The 26015-nt window shown below is 41.1% G+C and overlaps 1 protein-coding gene across 12 annotated transcripts in view; it reads right to left on the reverse strand.

The window, feature by feature from the left end:
• Window positions 1-23461, reverse strand: part of Mical3 (microtubule associated monooxygenase, calponin and LIM domain containing 3) — a 198040-nt gene extending 174579 nt beyond the window's left edge. For all 12 annotated transcript variants that reach the window (XM_077798619.1, XM_077798621.1, XM_077798616.1 and 9 more), the window contains exon 1: window positions 23297-23461. The gene's annotated coding sequence lies outside the window, so the exon portion shown is untranslated. The remainder of the gene's footprint in view (window positions 1-23296) is intronic.
• Window positions 23462-26015: the final 2554 nt, after the last annotated feature.

The following is a 26015-nucleotide window of genomic DNA, read 5'->3' on the forward strand; positions in this document are numbered from 1 at the left end:
GGGTCAAGACTTTTATACTTCATTTCTCCTGTTGATAAAGGCCTTGTTTCTAAAGAATATTTAATACATCCCTTCCCAAGAGGAACCAGGGCACAGGCCAGGTTACCCAGATCCTGCACCCACCCTGGAGACACAAGATGAAACAAGGCATAGTCAATACTGGGAAAGCTGAGAACAGAGTGGGAGGGAAGCTGGTAGCCCCAAGCCACACATTCCATCTTCATCCCCCACCCTGGGTGCAGTTAAGAGTGTGAGATCTTCCCTGTGTGGAAGGAAGATCATCTGGCTAATAAACAGGTGATCCTGGGCCCTTGTCCAGACAAGTCCCCAAAGGGGTTCTTCCTAAGTATTTAATTATCACACCAGAAGAGACTAAAGACCTACCCAGAAAAAAAAAAAAAAAATATATATATATATATATACACATATATATATGTTCTAGAAATCTTACCACCCTCTGGACTATAGCTTATACTAGTAGCTGAACTTACAGGTTCAGGGCAAATGACTTTCTGTTCCTTTGGCTCCTAAGGTAAACACAGGTAAGAAAAGTGGTTACACACGAGGTGTGACAGAGAAATGTGGCCACAGAGCTGCTATCTAACCCTGAGCATGTCCCTCAACAAGGCTGAAGGACACACCTTGCATGATGCTACAAGAAATTAAATAAAACAATATATGGGAAAGCCTGTGCTACAGGTCCTAATGAACAGAAGATGCTCAATAAATGGAAACATCAATACTGTTGTTGTTATTTTCATATTATTTTTATTTGTTTGTTTGTTATAGTCCTGAGGATCAAACCCAGGGCAGCATCCATGCTAGATAAGCGTTCTTATCACTAAGCCATATCCCCAGACAGTGGTAACTGCTTAATAAATTCTCACAACTTTTTTACATTTGGAAAGTCAGAACTCCTCATATTTTCTACTTTTCCCTACTCAGGTTTTCTCTGCCTTCCAGTTTTATTCCCCTACTCCACTCCTCTACTCCTCAGTCACATGACTTATACTCATTTGTTCAGATTATATTCAAAGAAAAAAAATTCAACACATTTATTCCAATTTAGACATGGACAAATGAGGCTCTGAAATAACACATTCACAAATCATCCCAACTGTGTCCCCAAAAGGAAAACCCAGCATTCCCATCCACTAGTGAGTTATGAGATCCCAGACAAGGTCTCCTAAGCACCCCCAGCGTTTGTTCCCTCCTCTAGGAGACATAAGATCTACCAAGACAGAAAGACTTATCTTTGCTCAAAGGAGGTAACAAATATGACAATCAACAGAACATTATTGTGTAAGTTAAAAATGTTTTCTATGGCTGGGCAAGGTGGCACAGGCCTGAATCCCAGTGGCTCAGGAGGCTGAGGCAGGAGGATGGTAAGTTCAAAGCCAGTTTCAGCAAAAGCAAGGTGCTAAGCAACTCAGTGAGACCCTATCTCTAAATAAAATACAAAATGGGGATGTGGCTCAGTGGTCAAGTGCTCCTGAGTTCAATCTCCAGTACAAAAAAAAAAAAAGTTTTATATGCACAGCTAAGGTATGTTGTAGGGATCAGGGTAGGAGATGGTTTAAGTTTTTCATTCTGGTCATGGCTCACATAATCCAGGATGCCTTTCTTGTTGTTATTATTATGTGTTTTACTAAGGTAAATAAAGCTGAAAATCCCATAATTGAAAGGATTACAAGGGGAAACAACAATGCTGCATTTTCCCAACTTGTACTTTAATACAATCTCAATACATTTGTGTCCAACCCCAGCTGTTCCCAGAGGCCCAGCCTCCAAATCAATGTTTCATAGGCATCAATTTATGCCCAGTTTATTTTGTTTTGTTAATCACAGGCGTAATAAAATGTTTTAAAGAGTTTTGTGGCTTTGTCTGTGCTTGCACAAGATTTTAAATTTCCAAATGCTAAAACAAAGTCACTAAACCTAAGTTTTAGTATTAAAGAGTTATGAGACTGCTGGTTATTTAACTCTATAGACTTGTTGAATATAACAAAAACACCTGAAAGCATAGAAATCTAACAGGGAAATCTGAGTTTACTCAAGAACCAAGGGCAGATTTGACCACCAAAATTAAAAACTTGTATGCTTCAAGTCATAAACAATACCATTCAGAAAATGAAGGCAACCCACAAAATGGAAAAAAATTTGCAAATTGTGCATCTAATAAGGAACTTGAATGTAGTATATATAAAGAACCCTTTCAACTCAACTGGTAATCTAATTTTTAAGTAGTCAAAGATATGATACATATTTTTTCCAAATAAGACATATAAATGGTCAATAAATACATAAAAATAACATAATTAATTATTCGGGAAATGCAACTTAAAACCATTATATATCACTTTCTACCTACTAGGATGGCTAGAATCAAAAATACAAATATGAGCTGGACATGGTGGCATGTGCCTATAGACCCAGCTACTCAAAAAGTTGAAGCGGGAAGATCACTTGAACCCAGGAATTTCAGATCAGTCTGGCAACAACCTTATCTCAGAAACCAAGCAACAAACTATAGGGGCTGGGGATGTGGATCAAGCGGTAGCACGCTCACCTGGTAAGCGCGGGGCGCTGGGTTCGATCCTCAGCACCACATAAAAATAAAGATGTTGTGTCCACCGAAAACTAAAAAATAAATATTAAAAAATTCTCTCTCTCTCTTTAAAAAAAAAAAGACAATTATAAGTGAGTGAAAATGTAGAGAAATGAACTCTCCTGTACTGTTGGTGGGAATATTAAATGATGTGGCTATATTGAGAAACAGTTTGGCAGTTCAAAATGTTAAATATATGTTAACCATATGACCAGGCAATTTCACTCCTAGGTAGAGACAACCAAGACAAATGGAAAAAGATACATCCACATACAAACATGAATGTCCTAGTAACAGTATTTGATAAAGAAAGTGTATATTTATGAAATAGAGTAATACTCAGCCATAAAAAGGAATGAAATCTGACCCTCACTCCAACATGGATAAACCTTGAAAACAGTATGCTAAAGTGAAAGAAGCTAGTCACAAAAGGACAAATATTGCATGATTCCAGTTATATGAAATGTCCAGAATATCAAATCTATAGAGACAGGAAACAGATGAGTTGTTGCTTAGGGTTATGGGGAGGGGAATCTAGAGATAAGTAAGGAATGACCATGGGTACAGGGCTTCTTTTGGGAATCAGAAAACTATTCTAAATTGGTTGTGGTGATGGTTGTACAATTCTGAATATACCAAAAACCACTGAATTATACAATTTAAATAAATGAGCTATGTGGTATGCAAATTATGTTTTTAAATGTATTTAAAAAGAAAAAAACAGGTCAAGGCTGGGAATGCTGTTCAGTGGTAGAGTACTTGCCTAGCATGTACAAAGTACTGGGTTCCTCTCCAGTACTGAAAAAATAAAAATATCTGATGATGCCAACTATGTCTTCTATACTACTGTATTCTCATAAGTAACGCAATGAGTATATAGTAGGTATGAAGTAGATATACAGTAGGTACTCAATGTTGGTAAAATAATAAAAACTGAGATATTAAGTCTCTTTACTGAAGATTTCATCAGAGGAATTTCCACTGCATTCAGTGACTTCTGCAAGGCAGTTCCCACCTAGAGGGAACAGGAACCCCAGTAGATGAAGGGGATAATTCGGGAAGTAAAGACAGCAATGGCTTTGGGCAAAGGTGGGGTGTTCTTCCGGGATCCCCAGACTCTCCCAAACTACTATACTGTCTTGTCCATATGGCCTTCTCCACCTGCAACTAGAATTATCAGCTTCCACCACAATATTTTGGTCAAACCTACCTTGTAACTGTATACTCTTTACATGCCACCGCCCATCATGAAATACATTTCTAGAGGGCAAGGACAAATGTAAAATTTATGGCAAAGTTCTACACACAATAAGTGGACAATTCATATTGGGTGAGCATAAATATTTCCTTCACAAACAAAATACAACTTTAACAAATCTTTTCTGCAGTCTTTAAGTGTCTCTGGGAAGTGAAGGGCCTACCTGCTTGATGGCAGAATCCTCAGATTATTACATGACGTACAACAAGCACCCATACACTCTGGCCCATACCCACCTCCCCCTACCCCCCCACTCCTACCTCTTTCCCACTTATGATTATGCTACAGTCACATGAGCTGCCTGTCAGACCCTCCAGCCTGTATGCCTCCTCCCAGCCTCACACACATAGTGTTCACCTCCCAAGGACCCTCGATTCCTGCTTAACTTAACTACCACCTTCCCTGGGAGGCATCCCTAACTCACCCCAATAACTCAAATCAAGCACCTAGTCATGGGGCTGGGTTGTATCTCAGTGGTAGAGTATGTTGTGCTTATCATGCAAGAGGCTCTCAGTTTGCTCCCCAGCACCAGAAAGCACTTTGTCATGCACTCTCTTCACATTGTAGGTGTCTGTTCTTTCCCCAGGAGATACTGTGAAACCCATGAAATCAGTATTTACCTCACTGTGATGGTATGCTGATAAATAGTAAACATACATGTATATATATTTATATGTACAAATATTATTATTTCACTGATATATAAATGATATATAGCACACAACAGTAGTAATAAATATAGTAATAAAATGTCAAGTCTTTATTATAGAATTTTGATATTTATTTTTTCTTAGTTCTAAGAATATTTATTTTTTCTTAGTTCTCGGCGGACACAACATCTTTGTTGGTATGTGGTGCTGAGGATCGAACCTGGGCCACACGCACGCACGCTAGGCTAGGCGAGCGAGCTACCACTTGAGCCACATCCCCAGCCCCTCAAGTCTTTATTATAAATTCCATATAGCCAATTGATTCTCAGTGAATATTTTCATAGATTTTGTCTATTTTTTGCTCAACTCAACCTATGGATACTATTGACAAATGAGTGAATGACAGCTGATATCCACTGGGGATATCAAGAGCTGGGGATGTATGTAGTTCTGTGCTAGGGGACTCGCCTAGCATGCGCAAGGCCCTGAGTCTAATCCATAGCACTGCAAAAAAAAAAAAAAAAAAGAGTAATACAAGAACAACTTCTTTGCTGAACTGGACACTAGTTTTCAAACACTAGAAGAATACTTACTTGATTTTTTAGTGCTATTTACCAATGGTTCCAAATACAAAAACACTTTTAAGTTTAAAATGTACCATCAACATTTTCTCCATTACATTCTTAGATAATGAACCAAGTTCTGATGTGTAGTGCTCGCTGGTTTTACAATCTCAGCATGACTAATGTCAAGGCACCAACTTGCCATCTCTGAGCACAGACATGGCAAGAGATGCTCCATAGTACACTGTTAACAACATTTCTACCACAAATGCAACAGCATACGTAATACCAAAAGAACCAGAAAGGGATGTGTGTTTAGGGGTTTGGGTGTTTGTTTGCAGAACTGGGGATTAAGACCAGGGCCTTACACATGCTAGGCAAGCACTCTAGCCCTAAACTACATCTCCAGCCTTTTTAAATTTTATTTTGAGACAGGATCTCACTAAGTTCCCCAAGCTGGCCTGGAACCTGTGATCCTCGTGCTTCAGCCTCCCTAGAAGCTGGGATTACAGGTATGCACCACCCCAACTGGCAAGTGATGAGTTTTGGATATCAATAACTCTTGTCTTATAATCTTCCCTATGACACATTATTTTCTTAAAGGGATAGGGTAAGTCTTTTTAATACTTAGCCCAAGTTCAAATATAAGATACCTTAAATTAATCATCCCAGGGTTACTTTTTCTACAAAACACTCAGACAACTGGAAAGAGAATTAGCCTTCAACAGCCTGATCTGTCTTAGCACTCTGGGTGGTATTATTCACAGAATATTCCTGAAAGCTCATGAATTCTGGCTCCAGATCTGGAAAGAACAGAGCCCAGCAAGTATCACCAGGCCCAAGAGGGCCTCATGCATGAGAGCATCTGGGAACTTACCTGCTCCTCAGGTCTCTTCTGGCTCAGTCTGGGAACTCTTAATGTTAAAACTTTTCACACTATTACTGCTCTCCTCCCTTTAATCTTCCATCCCTGATCTATACATCTCTCCCAGTGTTTCTGCAGATCTTCCCTGTAGCCCCAGGCTGACCTTGGTCCTTGATTTCCACCATTCTCCCTACTCCTTAACAACCAAGATTCTGAATCCCATCTCCTGTAGTCAGTAGACTCCTAAATCCACATTAGGCTCTCTGCATGGTCACCTCTGATAATCTTCATGACAAGACCTAAAGCATTCCCTCAACTACCAATCACAGTGTACTTCAGATGTGTACCTCTCAATGCTTAAGCCTCTAACAAACACAAGCCTGTCGTGTGCCTGCTCTGAGAATGAAGAGAAGACACTATCCACATCAGCTAGAATTTGGTGGAACTTTACCTTCTGTAGACTCTAACACGTAAAAGGATGGAGGTAATGTTTCATCTTCCCAAGCATAAAACTAAAGCTGAATTTGCTTTTGTATAGACTACACATGCTGTTCTCTTCCTCCAGAAGAAGGCACTGCTTTGAACAGCCTTTGAGACTTCCTTCCCCTATCTCCATCCCAAGCTGTTCATTCAAGATCCCACTTCCATGTCTTCTGAGTATCCCCCTTCCCCCATTTCTGGTTTCTATCTTGTCCCTATCATCCTCCAGTGAACCATTCCTAACTGCCCACCACAGGCCTTTCTGGCCTCCAGTCCATATTCCCTAAACACTTTTTATATCATGCCACCCTCTTATTTAAGCATCTTTTCTTGGGCTGCGGGGTATATCTCAGTGGTAGACAGTTTGTCTAGTATGTATGAGGCACTTGTAAAAAACAAGCAAAAAAACAAAACATCCTTCTATTAAGGCACTCTATCAAAATCTAAGAGAATATTCCTGTTATGAGGAAATAAACACTGAAGTATTTAGGAATCTAGAGGTACAATATCTAAACTACTCACAAGTGATTCTGGGGGTAAAAATCAACTATGGATTTTAGTGAAAGGCAAACTGGAGTTCCTTGTATAGTTTCACACCTTTCTAATATTACAACAAAAATAAGTAACAACAGTAACAACAACAAAAAGGTCCAAACCCCCATATCTTAGCATCGAAGTTTGGTAACAGCTCCTTTTTTTAATCACTTCAGCACACTAGTCTGTGATGGTTACACCTCACATGTTGAGTTTTTTGTTTGCTTACATCTTGTTTTTGTCCTCTTTTCACCTAGACTCAGGATTTCCCCTGCTCCTCCCTGCCAGCCCACTTCCTTTACTGCTCCAGAGCCAGTTCCTGACTCACTTCTTCCAGAGGTGCTAAGGAAGGAAAAGAACACTAATCGTCTGCTACCAGCTCTGAGCACTTAGGATACATTCTTTCATCTACTTCTAATAACTGTACTAGGAAGGCAACAGCCAGAGATCTAATGAGATCAAGACATTGATCTAAGCCACTAAGTGCAAACAGGAAAGGAAACCCAGGTGGGTTCTGCCATCAACAGTGCTGCCTACAACTCATTGCTTCCTGATGCCTTTCCAGGCCAACTCACCCCAGCCTGTTCACTCATTCAACACTTCCTCATCATTTACTTTGTCCCAGACCCTGTTCTAAATGCTAGGGAGCTGTGGAAAATAGAAGAGATGATGTTCTCTGATCTCATGAGGCTTTCATTTTAGCGGAAGGAAACAAACAAAAGCTGTATTTATCAAACACATTTATAGCACTTACACCATGTCAAGTGTTATGCTAAGCATCTTATAAATGTTAATTCATTTAATGCTCATAAAAAGTTTATGAGTTAGGTATTATTCTTAACAAACGAGGAAACCAAGGCCAATCTACCATGGTCACACAGGTAGTAAATGGTGAAGACAAGACTTAAACCCAGGCAGTCTAATCTGGCTCCAGAGCTCTGGCTACAAAGCCTCTCAATAAACATAATTAAATTACATGGCATGCTAATGGGTGTCAGGTGTTTTGACAAAATGGAAAATAGAAAGCAAGGTAAAGGAAATCTGGAGTACTAGAGGGAAGGGGGCATATTGAGTTTTTTTTGTTTTCTGTTTGACATAGGCCTTACTGCATGTCCCAGGCTAGCCATCAACTCCTAGGCTCAAGTGATCCTCCTGCCTTAATCTCCCAAATAGCTGGGCTATTTGTGCATGCCATCACACTTAGCTTTATATTGAGGTTTTATTTTATTTTAATTTTTTTTTTTTTTTTTTTTTTTGGTACTGGGGATTGAACTCAGGGGCACTCAACCACTGAGCCACATCCTCAACCCTATTTTGTATTTTATTTAACAACAGTGTCTCAGTGAGTTGCCTAGCACCTCACTGTTGCTGAGGCTGGCTTTGCACTTGTGATCCTCCTGTCTTAGCCTCCCAAGCTGCTGGGATTACAGGTGTGTACCACAGTGACCAGCTATGTTGAAGTTTTAAACTGGACAGCATAAGGTTTCATGGAGAAGATAACATGAGCAAAGATAAACAATATCTTAGGGAAGAGTGGTTTTTTAATTAAATTATTTATTCATTCTAATTTGTTATACATGATGGCAGAACGCAACTCATTTTATATTACACATACAGAACACAATTTTTCAAGTCACTGATTGTACACAAAGTATTTTCACACCATTTGTGTCTTCATACACGTACTTAGGGTAATGATGTCTAACTCAATCCACCATCATTCCTACCCAATCTCCCCCTCTTTCCCCTCCCTCCCCTTTACCCTATCTAAAGTTCCTCCATTCCTCCCATGTTCCCCACCATCACCATTATGAGTCAGCATCCTCATATCAAAGAAAACCTTCGACCTTTGGTTTTTTGGGATTGGCTTTCTTCACTTAGCATTATATTCTTCAACTTCATTCATTTACCTGCAAATGCCATGATTTTACTCTCTTTTAATGCTGAGTGATATTCCATTGTGTGTGTGTGTGTGTGTGTGTATGTATATATATATATCACTTTCCCTGTCCACCTACTGAAGGGCATCTAGGTTGGTTCCATAATTCAGATATTGTAAATTGTGCCGGTATAAACATCGATATGGTTGTATCCCTGAAGTATGCTGTTTTTAAGTCTTTGGGATATAAACTGAGGAGTGGGATAGCTGGGTCAAATGGTGGTTCCATTCCAAGTTTTCTAAGGAATCTCCATACTGCTTTCCAGATTGGCTGCACCAATCTGTAGTCCCACCAGCAATGCATGAGTGTGCCTTTTCCCCCACATCGACAACACTTATTGTTGTTTGTATTCTTGATAGCTACCATTCTGATTAGAGTGAGATAATTTTGATTTGCATTTCTCTAATTGCTAGAGATGTTTTTTCATATATTTGTTAATTGATTGTATATCCTGGAAAGAGTGTTTTTGAGAGAAAGAAGGGTCTGTGCAAAGGCCCCGAGGCAAAGGAGTGCCAGCAGCATCAGAGGAACACACCAGGGAAGCTTGAACAGAGGGAGTAGGGAGACAGTTACCACTGCCTTTGGACAGCATAACACTCACACATAGTACCTGATTCTGAGTATCTTCCTGTTGCTCACTAGCTGCTGTTTTATTATTTATCTAGACCTGCTAGGTGAACTCTGAATTCTGAGAACAGAGCCTGTGACCTCTACTCCCTTTCCATGTCTTTGGTACTGTTCATTTGAAGTTGATGTTTTTCCAATCTATCTGCCTTGCCTTGTGGTTTCCATGAACTACAAAGTCCAAGAAGACGAGCAGTCCTGTCAGGGCAACTCTGTCACCCCTGTAAGTACAGTAATGGTAAGCCATCACTTCTATCTGTGTTAAGGAAACAGCATTTACATTCTGTTTCAAAGCATACCTGCCTGATTTTATACTCAAATTTTATCCTCAGTGTATCCCTTTAAACTGGCTAACAGCCAGCATCTATTTGACAAATGACAAAACTGTGAACAGAACCACTACTCCCTGGAGTAATGGTTTTCATACGTGGACTGGGACATCAAGGAATCAGAGGAACTCACACTTTTATTCCCTTTGATGACCCACCTACCCTCACCCAAGGCCCAGCAGAGGGCTTTATCCAAACTAAAGATGCTGACGACTCCTGACTCTTGGGTGTCAGATGTCCTGGATCACAAGAATGGGTTCTTGGATGTCAGAAGTCCTAGATCACAAAAATGGGCTCTTAAAAAATGTCAGTATGGACTGGACACGGTGAAGGGTCCCAAACACATCCACAAAGGCTTAAGGTTTGCAAAAAGCACTTAGTTAAGCGACAGAATTTAGCTCACTTTATGCTGAGAAAAGAGCCTCCCCTTTATTCCTTTCTCACCATGTGCACAATATCCAGATTCATTTGCTACTCAACCACGCAAGCTACTCATAAGGAATTAAAGAATATGCATTGAACACTTCCCTATTTCTGGTCTCAGTCTTTTAAAGTACTAGAAAGAAAATCCAAGCGAGGTATGGTGACACATGCCTGTAATCCCAGCAACTCAGGAGGTTGAAGCAGAAAGATCACAAGTTCAAAGCCAGCTTCAGCAACTTAGCAAGGCCTTAAGCAACTTAGCAACACCCTGTCTCAAAATAAAAAATAAGTTCTCCATTTGTGTGAATGAATCAAAATGCATTCTGCTATCATGTATATTTAGAACAAATAAAAAACAATAAAAAGGGCTAGGGATGGGGCTGGGGTTGTGGTTCAACCTTGCACGTGGAGGTCACTGGATTCGATCCTTAGCACCACATAAAAATAAAAAAAATTTATTATTTTTTTTATTTTTATGTGGTGCTAAAACAAAAAAGGGGGGGGTGGTGAGGGATATAGCTCAGTAGTTAAGTACCTCTGGGTTCAATCCCCAGTACCCTGCCCCACAAAATCTATTTTAGCCCCCAATGAGAAATTGAAATTGTTTTTTTTTCAGTTGTTGATAGACCTTTATTTTATTTATTTATATGTAGTGTTGAGAATCGAACCCAGTGCCTCACACATGCCAGGCAAGTGTGCTACCACTGAGCCCCAGTCCCAGCCCCCAAGTCAGTAATTGTAGGATGCCATTCTCTATAATTTAAGATTGCATCAAAACAAGTATCCCCCAAAATGAACTTTATCTGTAACCCCAAACAGGTGGGAAGCATACTTCCCTGAAACCTCCTGTCCAATGCACCTGGAGGCTAAGGAAACAAAGGCAACTGGTACAGTGACATGCTTAGAGAGACGTCTACAACAACTCATATGCTGACAGATGTCTGGAAGCATCTAAAGCATCAGTTATCTCTAAGGTTTTCTCCAGAATCAAGTCCATGTAGAAACAAGGCCAACTTTACCAAGTGGGATGGGAGGCACCTAACCTGAAACTTCAGCTCTCTCTGGGGATCTTCCCTCTCTTTATCTCCTCTATCTAATCAGTGTTCTCTTCCAAAATGTCTCTGGCACCAGGTCCCTTCCTCTCTATTTCTACTGCCAACATCTAGTTCCTTGTCATGTCACATTTGAATTATTATCAATTGCTCTGGGGTAGGCAAACTCTACCCAATGGAAAATCCAACCTCTAAACAGAGAATGGTTTTTACATTTTAACTTGGGGGGAGGGGGTTCAAAAGACTATCTCATGACATGGGAAAAGTATATGGAATTAAAATTTCTGGCTAACGAGGTGGTGGCAAGATAGCAGACTAGAAGGAAGGGGTATTTCTTGTAGCTCAGCAACTAAGGATTAAAGCAGTGGGACTACTGCTTCTCTGCGAGGTGGGTGAAAGAGGGATTTCACTGAAACTCAATACTGGATGGCCAGAGTGCCTTAGAGACTTAAATGTGGAGGGTACTTTAAATAAGGATAAGGGACAAAAATTGAGCTGGGCTACTGGTGGGAGCAGTGGAACTGGCACACAAGGACAAAAAAAGTTGAGAAGTACTACTGACAGTTCTAGCGTGGAAAGTCCTGAGATCAGAGGGGCAGCCTGCCCTAGGCAGATCCAGAGGCTACTAGGCCATAAACAAAAGCCATCCTCATTAATTTCCACATTATCTGTGGCCATTTTCATACTACAACCACGGAGCTGAAAGGCTACATCAGACTACATTCAAAGGCTACATTCAGCTCATTCAGCACATTTACTTTCCTGATCCTTTACAAAAAAGTTTGCCAACCCCTTCCATAGGGAGCTTGCTAACATTCATCTCTCCTGCCTGGTTAACTGACCTAAAATATTACTTTCGTGCTACTGTTCTGAGTTCTAACTCCAATGGACTCCCCACTGCCTAAAAAATGTCTAAGCATACATGAGACTTAGGAAATAAACTTCACTTTCAACAACAACAACAAAAAAGCCCAGAAGAAATGCCTCTGTTCATGCTATTCTCTGCCCTTTAGAAAAAGTTTTTCACTTTCGACTGCTAAGCTTGTCATTAACCTATCTTTCAAGACTTTGGGAACATTTCCTGGTTCCCTCTCCTTTGCTCCCATAGCACCCTATACTTACCCTCATCATAGCTCTTACCACACTGAACTGAAATCATCTATTTGTGTGTCTGTCTCCCCAGCTACAGTAAGATTCCACACAGCAAAAAAGGAACGCATCTTACTCATCTCCCAGCACCAAGAGAGAACCTGGCACAGCAGTTCATAAATACTGATTTCAGCTCCAACCCAGCCAGGCTGCCTCCTCACTGCCCCTGAATACAATGGGCTTACTCTCAACCCTAAGCTTTTGTTTTACCAGCACCCCCTCTTCTTACCTAGATAGTTCTACCAATGACCTGGGTGAGACACGGTTCAAATTAATCTTCTATGTAAGCCCAAGGCAGTCAGTGTGGACCAAGGATCAAACCCCAGGCTCTCCCATTCATGTGCTAAGTGGACAAGATGCTGGTAGCTCTGGGTCCACACCTGTAAGTACAGATGGCACAGGACTGACAATGCATGTAAAGCACCTAAACCAGTGCTTGGCATAAAACAAGGTTTCAAAAGGGAATAATTACCATCCTTACACACTTCCCCAACTCTATAAGTCATTTTGTGTTTCATCACTTTTCTTCCTCTTACTTGTTGTATTAGTATTGTATCTTCTGAAGCAGGAACAAAATCATACACTCCTACAAACCTACCCCAGCCCTAATACACAGTACACTGCAGCACATGGAAGGGCCTAACAAATAAAAAAATAATAATAATAATGAATAAATTATCCCAGGAAATCTAAGGACTGCTAATAAGAAAAACAATGCAGAGCACCAGAGGATGAGGCAGATAGTAAGGAGAAGGAGAAAAAGAGTAGGAAGGTAATTAGAAAGGTGAAAGCAGAGGAGTCAATCTTGGATGGGGTTGTCCAAGACACAGGCCAGTGAGTGAGGAAAGTTCTCCCTCTTGGAGCTGGTTCTGTTCACTCTTAACTATGGCTTTGTTTAACTTACTTATTATTATGTGGTGCTAAGGCTCAAACTCAGTACCTCACACGTGATAGACAAGTGCACTGAACTACAGTCCCCGCCCCTCACTCTTAACTATGCAAATGCTGCAAAGAAGACTGCTTCAGCTCACTGTACAGCCCGAATCCACATGTGCTCCCAAGACTGTTCCCTGGAAAAGAAGAAAACCAAAGCCCCAGTATTCCACTCCAAGATTCAGAAGCATGGTCAATAATGGTACTACCAACACTTATGATGCTCATGTGCCTAGTTGAATTGTACATGTTTATAACCATAGAAGGTAAACAGGACTGTGAGGCCATCCATTGTATCAATGAGGAAACTGAAGCCCAGAGAGGTTAAGGGAATGCAACTGAGGTCACACAATCCAATAAATGATATACTACAATATAGTCTGGTTGCAGAGTTCATACTTTTAACCATTACAGAACCTGATGTTCTTAATCTGAGTTAGCGCCACCATTTACCAGCTGAGGTCTCAGGCAAATCAGCTAAACTCACTTGAGCCTCATGTTTCTCAACCTGATAAGTGGGTATCAAATAGTTACCTGCTTAAGCTTCTTGTCAGGATTGAGAGACCCATATAATAAATTGCATTTCTTTTTTTTTTCTTTTTTCTTTTTTTTTTTTTTTTGGTACCAGGGATTGAATCCAGAAGTGCTTTAATATAGAGTCACACCCCCAGCTCTTTCGGTTCTTATTTTGAGACAGAGTCTCACTAAATTGCTTAGGGCCTCGGTAAATTGCTGGGCTAACCTTGAACTCATGATTCTCCTGCCTCAGCCTCCCAATTTGCTGGCATTACAGGCATGAGCCAGTGTGCCTGGCAAAAACTGTATTTCTAAAGCAGACTCCAAATAGATTAGCTCACTTTCCTTTCCCATAGCCTAATGTAAGGTGAGGTTTTTAGCCAAATTCCTTGACCTCCTTTACTGTCAGGAACCCATTTATATGCCACTCTGGATTTTCCTGCCTATGCACAAGCATTTGACCTCATTAAAGCTTGCAAAGAGTCTAGAGACAAGCATGAAAGGCAAGCAACTGCACATGGAGCTGTGTGAGTACAGTTGCAGGTGGTGCAGACAACTACTGGCATGCAAATAAATACTACATGAGCAAAGACTGGGCCACTCAGGTCCTACCAACACACACCCTGACAGCCTGTGACACAACCTAGTTCTTTCTGGCACACCTACAAGTCCAAACGATAGGCCCAGGAAGCTGCAAGGGCAGAGTCCAGTAGCATCTGTGTCTCTGAGGCTGTATGTATTATAGGTGGACAAAGAGGGGGAGGCACATTAAAAACAACAAGCAGCCATTTCCACCAGTGGTAGAAGATCAGATGCCTAAAAAACAAAAATAAAATAAAACATATATACAAAAATAAAACATTTTATTCCTAGAGAGAAATTATGCTGCAAAATCCCTTTACTGTGGGCTGGGGTTGTAGTTCAGTGGTTGAGCACTTGCCTCGCATGTGTGAGACACTGGGTTCGATCCTCAGCACCACATAATAAATAAATAAATAAATAAAACAAAAATATTGTGTCCATCTACAATTAAAAAAATATTTAAAAAAATTTTTTTTAATTCCTTTACTGTGAAAATTCCATTTACAAACAAGTAGTAGAGCTACCTTTCCATATATCGGCTTTAAGTTAATGAACCCTCTCTGGGATCATTGGTTATGGATGGAAAGAACTTTTATTAGCATGTGGAAGTGTCCTCAATGTGATTACAAACTGTATCAACTGAATTAATACAGCAGGGAGCAGGGGTCAGAAGATGTTTAACTAATTTCCAGGTGATATACCCAATTTCTATTTGAATGAACCTGATCAAAGTGATCCAAAGGTCTTGGAAAATAAAAGAGAACAAAAGCAAAACTGGGTCTCACTAAGTATAGCCAGCAGTAAGAGGTCCTAGTCCTTTTTCTACATTACATCAGCTTCCAAATTTAGTCCATTTGAAAGAATAGGACAAGAGATGGAGAAATGCTACCCATGTCACCACAAGAATACAACCAGTCTCAGAGGTTAGAATAGGCCCAGTAATGTAGTTCTAGAGTTAGAAAGATGATATTGAGGTAATATGGCCAATCTAATCCCAAAAGCTAAAATGAAGTGCCTCCACACCCAGCATTGTTCCACCACTGTCAGAACACCTGGGAGAGGCACAGGTTGGCCGCACACTCTTCTAGGAAGGGCTGCCCTGTACTGAAGCAACTGTACCTCATATTGGCAAGCAATGGCTCAGCAAGGATAAGAGTACCAAGCCCAAAAGATCTGCAGTGCTGATGGGCTCAAGGGAGACTGTGGTAAGGCTAGATAGCCCCAGCCAATTCTGCAATCAACATGCAGGTCTGGGTTTCAGGGAAGAGCTTCAAAACAATCTTCTGTTTGCAAAATACAAACACATCAGAAACAACAGCCACGGGGGTAGGTAAATTATGGAAATTCTCAATTATATGCATAAGAGATAAACAAAACTGAATCAAGAAGAATACTGTGCTAATTAGCATAAACTTTCTTACTATTCAATATTCAGGGTTCCCTACCCAGTTAAGTCACTTGTCACAACAAACTATGGTGTACTGCATTTGTGTCTGTGCCGCTAGAAATATAACTTTTTGCAGGCAAAAAAAAATTTATTATATGCCACTTGCCTTATACATAAGGAGCTCGGGCTGGGGTTGTGGCTCAGTGGTAGAGTGCTTGCCTTGCATGCATGAGGCACTGGGTTCGATCCCCAGCACCACATTAAAAAAAAAAAAACAAAAAAAAAAACACAACTAAATAAACAAAATAAAGGTATTATGTCCATCTACAACTAAAAATAAAAAGAAGAGAAAATCTTATATATAAGGGGCTCAATAAACCTGCATTGAAAGAAAGTCCCAATACATAACTTCCTAAAGGTCTTAAGTTCTAAATGCCCTTTGCTCCCTGGCTCCATGAGGGTGGTGAAGGTCGATGGGCTTCCTGGTGCCCCACCCTCCCCACTGGGGCTAGACACACACTGTTCAGTAAATCCTGAGGGCGGCTGATTCAATTTTCTCCTGCCTCATACTGTCTTTTTCCTCCCCATCCTTTTTTCTTTCACCCCTCAACATTTCATCTTATAGTGAAGTGATTAAATTTGGATGATTTAATCACCTTACTATAAGAGATTTAGAGTTATCCAGTCTATTAAATTTACTGAATATATGGCCCTTAATCTCTCTGGAAGTCTCCCTATTGTAAAATGGGGGTGATAGCACCTAACTGAACACTAGAAATAAGGTGGACATATAAAGTACTTGGCCCAGTGTCTGGATCATCATAATACTCAGTAAATAATAACTTTTATGGGTATTCTTATATAATTGTCCCTTAGACCCCTGTCTAAAGGTATTTAAAATACCAAAGGAAGAAAGTTGATTTTTTTCCCACCAGACTTCTGTAAGGCTGGTTTGGGGAACAGCCTATCTGTTTCGGAAAAAAACTGACACAAATTCATGTCACTAGTTAAAATACTTCCTTTTTCCTTTTTCAAAAGGAAATAAATGACTGACCAGCCATGGCCAAACTGGGTAAAAAGTTCTATTTCAAAAGTTCATTTGCCAATTAATTATAAATAGTGGTAGGTTCCCTGGACTGACTCATTAAAAAAAAATCCATAAAGTAATTGAGCTAAAGCAAATAGGATTTGTTTGAGTTCAAAATCTTGGGAATCAGAAACCTACACTAGGCAAAAAAGTAGAGAAGAGGAAGATTCCTTCAACATTTCTGGAAGCAAGGCTAGGCTCAACACTTTATGAATCCCATAGCACAGTCAGTCCCAGGTACCCTTATGTTGTCCTAAGAGCCCCTTCTGGGAAGTGCACCTGGGCCTATGTCCTCCTCCAAATACTTCAGAATTACTCCTGACTGTCCCGGGAAATATGCCAGGAACATTTAAAGGAATCTGAAGTTAACCAACATCTATGTTTTTGGTAGCTTTTCAGAATGAAGAGGCGGAAGATGTAAAGAGGGCTCTGAAAAGAGCAAAGAATGACACCAGGATAGAAAGAGCCCTGAGAGAGTCTGTCCAACTGTGTGAGAGCACAACTTCAGAGTCAAATACCTGAGTCAGAATTTTGAGTCCACCACCTTCTAGAACTCTCTGGGCCTCAACTTTCTTATATATGAAACTGGAACAGCACCTACCCTCTGAGGACTAAGTGCGTCAGGACACATAAGCACTCAAAACAGGACCATATGCAGACAACTATTTCCAGTGTCTGTCCACTGCTGCTGTTGATCACAACTGCCATTAGCTTAGGGAAGCTGCTCTGACAACCTTTTTCCCTTTTCCATTCACAAACCCAACAATCCTCAATGATCAGAAGCTTTAGAGGAGGAGTCAGGGGAAGAGCAGGGAAACATGGAGGAATATTAACCTTGGTGAGTTGGCTTTTTGTAGGCCAGGGACAGCCAATGGTAAGGAACTCTGGGCTACAGGTGTTGGGAGTGAGTACCCTTGTTCTTCCTGACCCTCTCCCCAGAGTTGGAAAGACATGGAGAGAGGTTGGAACCAATCAAAGTTTCACTTTGTCTTTGTATATTTATTTTAAAGCAGTAAGGAAAAGCCAGTAGAAGCTACCAGGTAACCACTCAGGTGTACTCTCTCTCTCTTCCCAGAGTTAACCAGGTTCAATCCTTCACTGAATATACAATTAAATAGACACCTGCAGAGCCACCCAGTGCAGAAAGACTCCTCTGCTAGACATCAGTCACACACCACACAAATTCACTCCTGTCTCAGCCACAGAGCTAGGCACTGCAGAGCAGTGCAGAGTTTGACAGACACTAAAAAGGCTTGGTTGTTCTTGCCAAGGATCTTACTACTCAGCAGAGGCTCCTATCCTTCCTCTTCCACCAAGGTACAATCCCATAGTCCTACTTCTCCATTCTTTAATCCTTTTTTATTTTATTTTTTTTAATATTTATTTTTTAGTTTTTGGCGGACACAACATCTTTGTTTGTATGTGGTGCTGAGGATCGAACCCGGGCCGCACGCATGCCAGGCGAGCGCGCTACCGCTTGAGCCACATCCCCAGCCCCATTTAATCCTTTTTTAAAAAGTTGTGGCAATGTTTCCTCTGTGCAACTCCATCTTGCCAATGACAAAAAAAATCAATGAATTGAATGGTTTAGGGAGATTGTTTCCTTGTTCTCCCTTCCAGCTTTTGGATAATGGTTCCTGTGTATCTAAAGATAACCAAAGACTACCCCCCAAGCAAACAGCCATGTACAACTGAATTCCACAAGGGAAGGGATATTGTTCTGCCCACTGGTATATCCAAGCACCCAAGAGGTGTCTGACACATACCTTCACCCCATCCAAATCCACAGGATCAGAGTGGAATTCTGAAAAGTGGAACAAAAGACGACAGAGGGGTGACTAGAAGAAAGGGGAAGTCCACAAAGAGTTTAGGGAAATTTCCAAAAAAACATTCCCTTCATTCCCACAATGTGCTGCATTATTTGTAGAAGTTAAAAGACCAAAAGGCATCAGATTTTCAACTCTGTCATCTATACTTACTGCACAGACTTTAGGAGAAGTGCTACACCTCCAGTTTTACAATTTCAAACATCAGCTTACGTTAAAAAAAGCGTGGACACTATAGATAGCCTCTGGGTTGGAACATCACTAATGTCCTCTGTCTACTACAGTTCTCTCTGGCCCTAATTTTCCCATCTGCTTCTATTAAATACTTCACACTCTCCAAATAGATGATTTTTCAGCTCTTGACTATTTTTCTTTTTTTTAAGTAATGACCATTCACCTGAATAGAGGACTATTTCTGGCAAAGGAAAAAAAAACAAAAGTGTAAAGAAAACTAACGCTCCAGTCCACCCACAGACATCAGACCCAGGAAGGGTAGCATCAACAGGTGTTAGGAACTCTGAGAACTACTCATTAGTTACCAGTAAAGCATGAAGTTGGGCAGACACACTTCGGAATCAGAAAGTCTAGGTATGAGCCCCAGCCTTGCTCTTGGTCAAGGGTCTCACTTTCACTCCCTTGTTCTGGGATCTCACCAAACATATCTCTGTCATCTGTAAATTAGGTGATGTACACAAAGCCTAGCACAGGTTCCTGCAGATACACACTCAATAAATGTTGATTATTCTTAGCTATCTAATGATCATAAAAGCATAACAGTATGGTCTCTTATTTAAGTCTTTCAATGCCCCCCCAAAAAAGGTGTGGATGTGTGAATATGTATATTTTCCTCCAAAGGTATCAATGAAAGGTATCAATGAACCAAATACACATTGGTGTCCTGGTATTTAAATTTAAATGCCATTCTCTCCATCTACATTTCACTTAAAATTGAAAAAAGTAATAAACCTTTTAAAAAGAAACCAAAAAACAGGGCTGAAGTTGTAGCTCCGTGGTATAACACTTGCCTAGAAGTGTGAGGCACTGGGTTCCACCCTTGGCACCACAAAAAAATAAATAAATAATATAAGAAGGAAGATCCAAGTCAAGTTCTAGTTCAAGGTCCAATTGACTTGCAACTTAGAGTGTAACATGTCACCTTCATTTCTTCATTTATAAAATGGGAATAATATACTGTTCTAAGCTCTGATGACCTCAGTGACAAATAAAACTCAATGAGATAAGAGGTGATGAAAAAGATTTCACTTAAGAGAAAAAAGCAGTTAAATCCAGAGCGTGATTAATATTCAAATGCCATGCCCAATATTATAAATCAATGATGGTTCTTACATTTCAAGAACATTAGGTCTGATAACCTTTTAATCTGTTCACATGAGCCTGCTATAAGCAGGAGGAGCTAAACAGCTGTCCTTGCAGAGCTCAGCTCAGAAGTAGAGTCCATGAAAGCAGAAGAAGAGTCTACCCCTGCCTACCGGTCCAGCTTCTACTATCCTGTGCCACTTCTCAGATGCCAGCTCCAAAAGAAATTGGAAACTGGTTTTGATTCCATGTGGACATATTAAGCCAACGTTAACCAAAACACTCACCTGTGACACTACTAAAAAGACCCAAAAAGAGTCAATTCTGGCATTTATTCTTGTGCACTGAGTAGTATTAAGACCTCTTCTAGGGCATACACCATCTTTTCTTTAAAAATGCAACATATAAACCAGGAGGAAGACCTCAATTTTTCCTTGTTTGATTTTTACTTCTAGGTCCAGAGGTGTGTTTCATTTAAAAGCCTACTATTAAAATACCAGGAGAATTGGAGATTAGCATAGGAAGGGGGAGGTGCTATTCTTTCTAATTTACTAAGGAAGCTGCATCCAGACAGAGCACCTTGGCACACACCTGTAATTCCAGCAGCTCAGGTGGCTGAGGCAGTAGGATGGTGAGTTCAAAGCCAAACTCAGCAACATCGAGCTGCTAATCAACTCAATGAAACCCTCTCTCTAAATTAAACACAAAATAGGTCTGGAAATGTGGCTCAATGGTTGAGTGCCCCTGAGTTCAATCCCTGACACCAAAACAACAATAACAACAACAAAAAACTGCATCCAATTTCATCATCCCCACAGCAGGTCTCCCAAAACAAAGGAGAAAAGGAAAAATTCACTTATCATTACTGAATACCTACTATGTGCCAAGTGAGCAGTATGCTAAGTATTTTTCCCTACCTTATTTCCAAAGGTGGTTCTCTCCCTCACATCTAAAAACACGAATATATCTTCTCAGGTCGGGGAAAAATTTCTACCTGGTGGTAAAGTTTTAAGACATTTCAAAATATTAGCACTGTAAAACACAAAAAGGAGCTTTGGCTGAGGAACCAGGTCCAAGTTCTAAAAGATTCTTTCTTTCTAAGAGAAACACTCAAACATCTTTCTTATAATTCTGAAATTAACTCATGCTATTTAATACACTATCCAAAAAATTTTAAATAAAAATTTTTTAAAAATTTTTATAACCTGGAGAACAAGAAAACTCACTGTTAGATTAAAATAACCTGGCCAATTTTCTGACCTGAGTACATGCGACAATCAGCTGTGGAATTTATAATATCCTCTTAAAGGCCCTTTAGAGATGTGCTCACAGGAAAAGGTGACCACAACAATGAACCCACATCTGGGTGGCCAGGTAATGAGAAGATGACACCTTCTTGCTGGCAATAGCAATTTGTAATAAGATGTCTTTCTCACCATAAAATCTAATTCACTCTCACTCCTGGGGTACAAGCCTAAATGATTGTCTATGTAGCAAACTGTCAAATGGAACCAAATTCACACTGGTGTTCTGGTATTTAAATTTAAATGCCATTCTCTCCATCTACATCTCATTTAAAATTGAAAAAAGTAATAAACTTTTTTAAAAGAAACTAAAAAACAGGGCTGAAGTTGTAGCTACTCAGCCTCACATAAAAATAAACACATAAATAAAGGTATTGTGTCCATCTACAACTAAAAAAAAAATTTTAAAAAGAAACTAAAAAATATCATCCACAATTCACCTTCATTTCTCGCATTAACCCATTTCATGTAAACCATAATTAATGTCTGCCTTAAACACCAACATTAAAAGAACATAAATGTGGCACACGCCTGTAATCCCAGTGGCTCAGGAGGCTGAGACAGGAGGATCACGGGTTCAAAGCCAGCCTCAGCAACAGTGAGGTGCCAAGCAATTCAGTGAGACCCTGTCTCTAAATAAAATACCAAATAGAGCTGGGGATGTGGCTCAGTGGTTGAATGTCCCTGAGTTCCATCCCTAGTACCCCCCCAGAGGTGAAAAAAAAAAAAAAAAACAGAACATAAATGTGATTTGTATTCTTGGAAATTATTTCTCTGCATTCAGACTCCGGAGAAAAATTAGCCAAGATATTAGCCCATGACCCCTAATAGGATGAGGTACCGAGGTCATACCTGGGGGGCCTAAAGGACCCCTTCTTCCTAACAAACTATTATGAAAGGGCTGGATGATGCCATCCACGCTGGGCTGAGATGCCAGAAACCTGCAAGTGGGTACAAGCCTAAATGATTGTCTATGTAGCAAACAGAAAGTCATATCTGGCTTTCTGTTAACACCAGGCAAGCCCCAGATCTGTGTAGGGCTCCTCAAGGTGATTTTCAAACTAGGAATTTCTAGTGTGCCATGGACACCTCCAATAGTGTTAACCACTTTCTAAGGCAGTTAAGGAAGGGGGGGGGCGGCCCTTAGATAACAGGCCTAAGTGGCTGCCATCACCCCATTCAGTCCACCATGAATAGAAAATTTGTGTTCACTCATGGACACCTGCCATAACGACCTCAGCAACCCACACACAGTGAATGCTAGACTCCAGACAAGGTATACCCAGAGAGGATTTTACCCTTGGAGGCTGGGAATCTTCTCAGAAGCCGCAGGGAGGTTCACAGCCCCTTCCCAAACCTCTGGACCCTGCTTAAGATGAATGATCTTTATCCACGCAGCCCTTTGCCAAAAGTCTCCCCCAGCACATCAAATCCAAAGCACTCTCCCCAATACTCCCACAACAAGCGGGAAGCCTCCCATGCCTTCCCCCACTGTCCGCCTGACCTGGAACCGTGCGACCTACACAATGGAACTTGACCTAACATCCGACCCCCGGAGGTCAAAGACAGAGACCAGGAAGGGCAGGACACGCGAGGAGGGGGTTTCCTCGCAGGCGCTGCCACCCCGCGAGTAAAAGGGCTGGAAAGGGAAGCCAGAAGGAGGCGCCAAGAGTCACCCCGGGGCTACAGCCCTACGGGCGGCCCAGGAGGGAGGTCTTTGGCCACATGTCCGATCGCGGTAGTCTTTCGCGCCAGAGTCGCCGGCCGCGGCGAGCCCGGGGCCCCGGAAACCCCGAGCTCGGAGCGCAGATGGGATGCGGCTCCCTGAGACCGTTGAAACCGGTCGAGGACTCCAAGCCCCGTCCTCACCTCCGCCTCATGCTGCTGTGTCCCCCGGCGCCGGCGTCCTTGTGGCCGGCTGGGCCGCCCAGCCCTCTCCGGGACCCGCAGCTCCGCGACCCTGAGCGCCGGCCCGCAGCTTATAGCGCGGGCGGCAGCAGCAGCGGCAGCGGCAGGAGCAGCGGCGCCGCCGCCGGTGACTGGGCCTGGGCGGGCACATGGGAGGGCGGGGGCTGCGGCCCTCCAGAACCAACCACAGGACCCCAGCCCTGGGGGCGAGAGTGCTCAGTTAGTCTCTTCAGCTGGCACGGAATTCGGTCTTCAAGACTCTGTGGCTATCTCCAAACTAAGGTTTTACCAGGATCTCATGGATTATATACAAAAGGTAAAGGAGTGGAGCTGTTGCCACTCCTTCCTCCTGTTTACCCCCTTCACGGTCCATATGGTACATTCCTCAAAGGCCTTTAGGGAGGGAGAGAAGGAAGAGGTGATTGGCTGGGAATCTTGGAAGGGGGCGAGAAGCCACACAAAATAACCAATGGAAAAACAAGAGGGGCATATTAAAGCCTGCCAGATGGAGAGAAGAGAGGATGCATTTTAAAGGGGACTTGTTTGTTGCTCAGTAGCTGCTATGAAACCAAACTAAATTTTTTTTTTCCTTTATCTATCCAGAGGTGAAACAAAGAAAGCAATAGAACTTCAATTTGAAGGAAGAAAGAGATAAATGAATATAAGAGAGAACTGAATCAAATATATTTATATGACTTTGAGTAGTTAAGTAAGTTCAATTCTTGGCCTCAGTTTCCTCATCTATTCCAATGAGGATGTTGTACCACGGTTGATCTCTGATGTTTTGTGATCCTATCATCTTTGGCACAGGATTTGTAATATCTACAATTTCAGGCATTCTTCATCATCTTTAAAGAACTTTGGTTGAAAGTAGGTAGACTTTCTGACAACAAATCCTTTATAGAGACACAAGATCAACCCCATTTTTTGTAAAGACAAATTTAGTATTCTTTCTGGGACCCTCATCTCTTAAAGAAAATCATTCTTATTATGGATACACAGACACTTCCCAATATCTTATTTTCTGCTCTTCAAGAGTCAACTCTTCCTCTTCCTTCTCTCTTCCTCATAATCAGAGGAAGCTTCAATTAATAATTTTTTTTGTCTGTTGAGCTGTCCAAAATTCCTGCCTTCAGCAACAAATTCCACCAATCAGTACTCATCAGGATTGCTAAAGTGTGTCCCTATCTGAAGTCCATAACACACCACTCAACTATGCATGGCCAATAGTGCTTTCAGTCACATTGCATGTCAAATTCAAGACTGCAAAAATTCTTTGGTGGCCTACTCTATTTTAGAGCTTTACACAGAGCAGCTAGGCCTACATTTTGCCTGCCACACTTTGGACCAACTCTACTATATATATTTCATAATTGTTCAACCTCATATCATTTGGTCACTTGACCTCCACCCAACCTGATAACAGATGTTTAAGACACAACCTTTCTAATAGCACCACTCCACGCCAGAGCACTCATCGTCCATCCATTGTGCAAAGGGTCCCAGAAAGTCCAATCCTGCCGGTAATCTTCTCAGATTAGTTACCAGAAGCTACTGGTATATAAGAGCTCCCATATTGACTCTGTGCCCTCCTAAATAATTTTCCATGCTCTCTGCCCCAATATGCATTCCTTATTGACATACTTCCTTTTCTCACCAGTATATAGCCACAGCAACAGCAGCTTATGTTTATTAACTGTTTCCTATGTGCTGTGTATTGTTGGGAAGTGCTTTGTGTTCATTATTTCATTTCACCCTCATATCAACTTTAAGAAGTTCCATTATTATTCTCCTTTGTACTATCATTCCTCCAAAGAGGAAACAAAAGCTTACAGAAGCTGATTTGCCTAAGTGCACACAGAGGTCTGATTCTACTGCCAAACCTGAAAGAAAACGCTGTCTTCTGATTTTTTGTGTGTGGGGGGAGGGTGGGGAGGTGCTGGGAATTCAACCCAGGGCTTCATGGGTGCAATGCAAACACTCTACCACCAAGCCTCATCCCCGCCTGCTAATTAAAAATCTGCAGCAGGCATGGTGGGGCATGCCTCTAATCCCAGCTGCTCTAGAGGCAGAGGCAGTAGGATCATCAGTTCAAGACCAGCCTCAGCAAAACCAAGATGCTAAGAAACTCAGTGAATAAAATGCAAAATAGGGCTGTGGATGTGGCTCAGTGAAGTGCCCCTGAGTTAAATCCCCAGTAACCACCGCCCCTGAAAAAAAAAAAAAAAAAAAAAAAAAAATATATATATATATATATATATATATATATATATATATATATATATATATATATATATATATCAGCTGCATTCCCTTGCAAAAAAAAAGAGTTAAAAAAAAAATCAACTGGGGGCTGGGGATGTGGCTCAAGTGGTAACGCACTCGCCTGGCATGCGTGGGGCGCTGGGTTCGATCTTCAGCACCACATAAAAAAAATAAATAAAGATGTTGCTTCCACCGAAAACTGAAAAATAAATATTAAAAAATTCTCTCTCTCTCTCTCTCTCTCTCTCTCTCTCTCTTTTTAAAAAAACAAATCAACTGCATTCCATAGAAAAGATGATGTCAATACCTATGTTTTACCTTTATTTCTATACCTGTAATATCATTTGAGCCTCAAAACAATCATGTATGGAGAGTTAGTACAAGTTTGTTTATAGCTCAGAGAGGCTGATCAATT

This window comes from Urocitellus parryii, chromosome 5 (genome assembly GCF_045843805.1).
Source record: "Urocitellus parryii isolate mUroPar1 chromosome 5, mUroPar1.hap1, whole genome shotgun sequence".
NCBI lineage: Eukaryota > Metazoa > Chordata > Mammalia > Rodentia > Sciuridae > Urocitellus > Urocitellus parryii.